This window comes from Mustela putorius, unplaced genomic scaffold (genome assembly GCF_011764305.1).
Source record: "Mustela putorius furo isolate JIRA1106 unplaced genomic scaffold, ASM1176430v1.1 tig00000198_pilon_pilon_pilon, whole genome shotgun sequence".
NCBI classification, from domain to species: Eukaryota; Metazoa; Chordata; class Mammalia; order Carnivora; family Mustelidae; genus Mustela; species Mustela putorius.
The window spans coordinates 7850706-7857381 of NW_025421311.1; the positions used below are offsets into that span (position 1 = coordinate 7850706).

At 41.1% G+C, this 6676-nt stretch overlaps 1 long non-coding RNA gene across 1 annotated transcript; it reads left to right on the forward strand.

The window, feature by feature from the left end:
- The first annotated feature begins 252 nt into the window (after positions 1-252).
- LOC123391319 lies at positions 253-1457 on the forward strand. The gene is made up of 3 exons (XR_006605967.1): positions 253-471; positions 605-740; positions 1148-1457. It is a non-coding gene; the product is annotated as an uncharacterized LOC123391319 (long non-coding RNA).
- Positions 1458-6676: the final 5219 nt, after the last annotated feature.

Genomic DNA, 6676 nt, shown 5'->3' on the forward strand with positions numbered 1-6676 from the left:
AGACATACTGGCGTCTGACTCCAAAGTCCATGCTTAGAGACTTCAAGGTTTCAAACAAACAGCAGCACGTGATAGAACATCACAAATGAAAGCACACTGTGTTTACCCCATCAAGGTGAGTATAGTACACCTTTCCTTCTTGGGGGAGGAGGATGGCAGAGTCAAACTCAGGCAGGAGCTCTGAGAACTTGCCAAGCTTTCCTGTCTCATTCTGTCCCTGGTAAACCATGGGGGGGCAGGGAGGGGCACCCGACCGGGGGTGGGGCACCTGACCTCAGCAGCTGCTGATTTCCTTCACTCCTGGGGGTAGAAGGGAAGCTTGCTCACCAAGGCAACTAGTGGCCTAGGAAACATTAAGAACACACGCGATCCTGACTGCCGGCTGACCAGGGCCTTTGCAATCATCAGTGACCAAAACCCCCAGTGTGTTTCTGAGATCATTTGCCTGTTTCTTGATCCTCTAACTTCCCTGTGAGCCCACGTGCCCTTCTGACATCATTCCCACTCTCTGTCTGAACTGGGCCTCACCTGTGGAACTCAACACTCTTGTTTAACATTCACTAAACCAATGCAAAATTCAAACTGTGCACCTTTGTCACTTTAGGAAGAGAAAAACGGTGAGGTGGAAGAGGCAGAGAAAGGAGCAAGAGGAGCAGCAGAAGGAAGAGAATAATCCAGAGAAGAACATGGTTTCTCCAGACGTCATACTGCTGGTCTGTTAAAGGAGGATGCAGCACCAAGTAAGTTATTATTAAAATTTTCTGGATGTAGAATTTATGAAGAAAGCTGCGGGCCGAGTTCTAAGGGGTATGTGCATACACACACACACACAGTATATCTTGCCCACAATTCCAAGTATGCAGTTGGATCTTGATTTCTATGGTTCCTTCCAAGTCTAAGTGAGCAATCCTACTATAAATTTAAATCAAGCCTCTTTTATTGCTATCGAATTCTGGTTCTAAATCAAGGGTGTGGTAGAAAAAGAATAATAATGATAGTTGTTTGCTTAGCAACCTACAGGTGAAAATCCAACTCATGTCGAATGATATTGAGGATAGCATCATGATTCTAGGAACTTTATTTATGTATTTGGCTTCTGGGTTTTTGTTATGTTTTAATTTTTTTTTTTTTTTTTTTTTTTTTTTAGTATGGCTGACACGCAGTATGACATTGGTTTCAGGTATACAACATAGTGATTCCACTTCTGTGTTACGCTGTGCTCTCCACAAGTGCAGCTGTGATCCGTGCAGGCGATGCTATTGGAATATCAGTCACTGTATTCCCTGAGCTGGGCCTTTCATCCCCATGATGCCTTTCATTCCATAAGAGGAACTGGAATCGGGCGCCTGGGTGGCTCAGTGGGTTAAGCCACTGCCTTCGGCTCAGGTCATGATCTCAGGGTCCTGGGATCAAGTCCCACATCGGGCTCTCTGCTCAGCGGGGAGCCTGCTTCCTCCTCTCACTCTCTGCCTGCCTCTCTGCCTACCTGTGATCTCTCTCTGTCAAATAAATAAATAAAACTTTTTTTATTCTACATATGAGTGAAAACATTGGCATTTGTCTTTCTTAGTCTGACTTATTTCATTTACCATAATACCCTCTAGGTCCATCCATAATGTTCCAAATGGCATGATCTCATCATTTTTTAGGGATGCATATTATATATATATTATACACACATGCATGCACACACACACACACACACACACACACATCACACCACATCTTTCTTATCTGTTCACTTATCAGAGGACACTTAGGCCACTTCCACATGTTGGTGATTGTAAATCCTGCTGCAATAAACATAAGGGTGCCTGCCTATATCTTTTCCAGGTGGTGGGTTTTTGTTTTTGTTTTTGGTTAAATGCCCAGTAGTGGAATTATTGGATTGTATGATATTTCTGTTTTTAATACTGTTTTCCACAGTGACTGTACCAATTACATTCCCACCAATAGTGAACAAGAGTTCCTTCTTCCCCGCATCCTCTCTAGTACTTGTTCTATCTTGTCCCTTTGATTTTAACCATTCTGACAGGTGTAAGGTAATATCTTGTGGTTTTGATTTGCATTTTCTTCATCATTAGCAATGTTGAGCATCCTTTCATGTGTCTGTTGGCCATCTGTCTTCTTTGGAAAAGTGTCTATTGAAGTCCTCTGCCCATTTTTTAAATGAGATTATTTTTTGTTGTTGGTATAAGTTCTTTATATATTTTGGGTATTAACCCCCTTATTGGATATATCATTTGCAAATATCCTCTCCCATTCAGTAGGTTGCCTTTTGTTTTGTTGATAGATTCCTTCATTGTGAGAAAACTTTTTTTTTAAGATTTATCTTTTTATTTTAGAGAGAATGTGTGTGAGTGGGGGGAGGGGCAGAGGGAGAGAATCTCAAGCAGACTCCCCGCTGAGCAGAGCACCCAATTCAGGGCTCATTCTCAGGACCCATGAGATCATGACCTGAGCTGAAACCAAGAGTCAGAGCCTTGACCAGCTGAGCCACCCGGGTGCCCCGGTGTGAAAGCTTTTTATTTTGACATAGTCCCAATAGTTTATTTTTGCTTTTGTTTCCCTTGCCTCAGAAGACATATCTAGAAAAATGTTGCTATGGCCAATGTCAGAGACATTACTACCTGTGCTCTCTTCTAGGATTTTTATGGTTTCATGTCTTAAATGTAGGTCTTCAATCCATTTTGAGTTTGTTCTTGTGTATGGTGTAAGAAAGTGGTCCAATTTCATGCTTTTTGCATGTAGCTGTCCAGTCTTCCCAGCACCATCTATTGAAGATTCTATCTTTTCCCTGTTGTATATTCTTGTTTCCTTTGTCACAGATTAATTTACCACATAAGCATGGGTTTGTTTCTGGCTCTCTGTTCTGTTCCATTGATTTATGTGTCTATGTTTGTGCCTGTTTTGATTACTGTTTTGATTATTGCAGCTTTGCAGAATATCTTGAAATCTGGGATTGTGATACCTCTAGGTTTCTTCTTTTTCAAGAATGCTTTGACTGTTTGGGGTCCTTTGTGGTTCCATACAAATTTGAGGATTATTTGTTCTAACTCTGTGAAAAACTAGGGTATTTTGATAGGAATTGTACTGAATCTGCCGATTGCTTTAAGTGGTATGAATATTTTAATAGTGTTTGTTCTTCCCATCCATGCACATGGGATATCTTTCTATTTGTTTATGTCATCTTTAATTTTCTTCATTAATGTTTTATAGTTTTCAGAGTATAGGTCGTTCACCTCCTTGGTAAATTTATTCCTAAGTATTTTATTCTCTAGGGGGCAATTGTAAATTATTTCAGGTATGGTAATATACTGCAAGTAAATCTCAATTCCTCAAACAGAGTAGAGGCTGGTAAAACTTTAAGCTGCTACAGCAGGTCCTGGCCAGACTCCTCCTTCCCACCCCACCCTTGCCCCCTCCACCCCAACACCAAACTTTCAGAGAAATTGCTGGGAGCTTCTTTGTTCTAAAGAAAAAGGCTGAACGGCAACATGAAATGGGCAATGAAATTTTCTGGGTGTTTTTCCTATTCTATTTTCTATTCTATTCTTTCACAGTTTGAATGATAATCACAGAGGAAGTTCCCTTGGCAGTGTTGTGTTTCCATGGTGACAGGAGAGGTCAAGGTTAACAAACTCGGGTGCTGGGAACCGTCTGCTGCTGAGTGGATGCAAGGGAAGGGCTGGCAGTCCAAGTGTCACCAGGGGAGCCATTTTCACAGCCTCATCCTTTGAATGGGCCACAGAGCCTGACTTGTGCCTTTCTGAATGGACAAACCAGGGATGTCTTGAAAGTAATAATAGCTCCATCACTTCCCCCTATGAAGAAATGTGCTGTGCCCTTCCTCCCAAAGGCCAGGACTGGTGCCTCTCACTAACAACAATCCACGGATTGTTGGAATATGTATGTGCTCTTTGTATTGGCACCAGAAGCTCAGAGATGCCAAGTTTTAGAAACCAAATGTACTTTAGAAAAGCAATTTGATCTTTGGGAACAAGGGAACCTAAATAAGTCCTGACCATGTCAGGGCAAGCTAAAAGATGAATTAATTAAAAGGAGAGTAGGAAGCATACAGTTTAAATTAAATATCAGATAACCCAAATAAATCCCCTTAAAACATAACTCAGCTATTTTGCCTGAAACCAAAGGTCCTCATTTTCCTCTTTTGGATTTTCCATTTATGCTTTTATGTGGGTAGATAATGTCACAAAATTTGTATAGATTTCTCCAGATCAGAAATAAAGGGGAAGAATGATGGACTCAAGGTAAGCTCTATGGGTAAAGTAATTGATTCAAAACTGTGATGTCTTTGAGAGGAGGCAAATGGTTCTACATATGATGAAAGACACAGATGCTCTTCAGGTCCTAGATATGGAACAAAATAGGCTTTGTGGATCACAAGGCTGTGGTGAAAAGGACTGACACATGGAGCAGTTGTCTCCATTTTAAGCAGTACTAACAGAGGCTTGGGAGTTCTGCTACCAAGAAGTCTTGAGTATTCCATACACACATTGTCTCCCATAACCATCTGTATGCTAATGACTCAAACCTCAGTCTGAGGTCCAGATCCATATACCCAGAGGCATGTTAGGTTCTCTGTTTGAGTGTCTACCAGACACACTAAACCTAACAGGAGTGAAACTGAACCCCTTGTTTTCACCTCTTCATCTGTTTCTCCTCTTTCCCTCACTAGCCACTTGTACTAGTCCAGCCAGAGATCTGGGGTTATCCTCACCTCCACTTTTTTTCACACCCTGAGCAACAATTATAGAGTCTCGAGTATGTTCTCTTGGAAATACCTCTCAGATTCATTTCCTTCTTTCTGTCTTCATTTCTACTCTTCTTGCCTAGGCTACAGTTGCCTCTTCTGAGGATTATCACATCCTCCCATGCTGGACATCCTACCTCCAACTTGCCCACATCCATGAATTCATTCTTTACTCCATGGTCAGAGTGAGCTTTCTGAGATTCAAATATGATCATGATTCCTCTGCTTAAAAGCAGTCAGTGGTTCTCTACTGCCCTTGAGATAACCCAAATTCTGTTGCAAGTATTCCAAGACTTGGTGGGATCTGGCGCCTTCCTACTTCTCCAGCTTCATCTGTGGATACTCCACCCTTCTGCCTCCACACACATGGTAATATATAAATTCCAGCTTGGGTGAACTACTCTGTTTCCTTAATGCACTTCTTTCTGTTGACTCTGAGTCATTGTCTTAGAACACTGCTCACAGTTGTACCACTCTTTTCTTCCCTGGCCACTTGTCTTGCTGGGCTAGGACCTGCTCATGCTTTAGATGTCAGTTCAGTTGTCATTGCTTAAAGGATGTGTTCCCTGCACCCCCTGCGCTCCAATTTACCCTGTTTGGTCTCATAGAACTGTGTACTTCCTTCATCAAAACGCTTTCATACCATAGCTGTTATTATGTGAGATCATATTATGGTAATTCCCTCTTTATCTTTTTGTTTCTCTATTTTCAGCTCCATGAGGGCAGGACTGTGTTGTTCACCAGTATGTTTGCAGAGCTCCACAAAGTGCTCAAAAATATTTATGGAATGTTCTTAAAGAATCTCCATGACCAAATTAGCATCTGATGGAATTCTAGATTATGCTTTTAAAAAAAAAAGAGAGTTGGGGGCAGAGGAAGAAGAAAAGAGACAATCTTAAGCTGGTTCCATGCCCAGGGTAGATCCTGACACAGGGCTTCACTTCACAATCCTGAGATCATGACCTGAGCTGAAATCAAGAGTAAGATGCTTAACAAGCTGAGCCACCCAGATTTCCACCCTTCTAGATTTCCACCCCTGGAAATCTAGATTATGTAAACTCTGGAATCCTCATGACTTTTTGACTATGAATCTTCAACATGGACTTATAAAGTGTCAAATACTTCATAATACATTTGTGGTATTTAGTATTTTTTGTGGGTAATATTCTCCCTCCTCTTTAATATTCTATGACTTCAATTTACATTCAATACCTACCATGGGTTCCCACCAGAATTATATTGTAAGAGAATTTGGCAATACATCTTTTCTGAGAAAATTCCTGTGGATTAAAATTTGGCTCATGTAGAAACTAAATAACCAGCCCTTCCAAAAGACATGGGTGGGGTGCCTTTTCCCAAACATTTTTGGCATTTTTTTTCCAAGACAGGGAATAATTTGGATGGAAGAGAGGATTAAAGATTATCTCCTTTGGAAATAGCTTATAGAGAAAGAAGAGTTTGCCAATTGTCTAAATATTTTCACCATGATGTCTTGGGCCACTTGGTAATCTCTGTAATTTCTAACAAATGTAGAATGTTTTTGTGGAATTACAATGTTTGAGAAGACTTCTGGCAGTTATTTGGCCTTTTCTGGCACTTTCAATCCAGACATTCACCTTTCTAAAAGTCACTTTCTAAAAGGTAACTTTTACAAAGTCACCTTTCTAAAAACCAGCATCAATAATAACACCTTCCTTTGCAAAAGCCTTTGTTGATTACCCCAATGGGTAGAGAAACAAAACTCAGTCTCATCTGCGTGGCTCACAATACCCTGTACTGAACCATCTTACCTCTCCGAGAGTTCATCTTTTCAGCTCCCTCCATGTACCTACCATCTGGTCACACTGTATGAATTCTCATTCTCCAAACACACCTTGCCCTTCAAGCTTCCATATTTTTGCC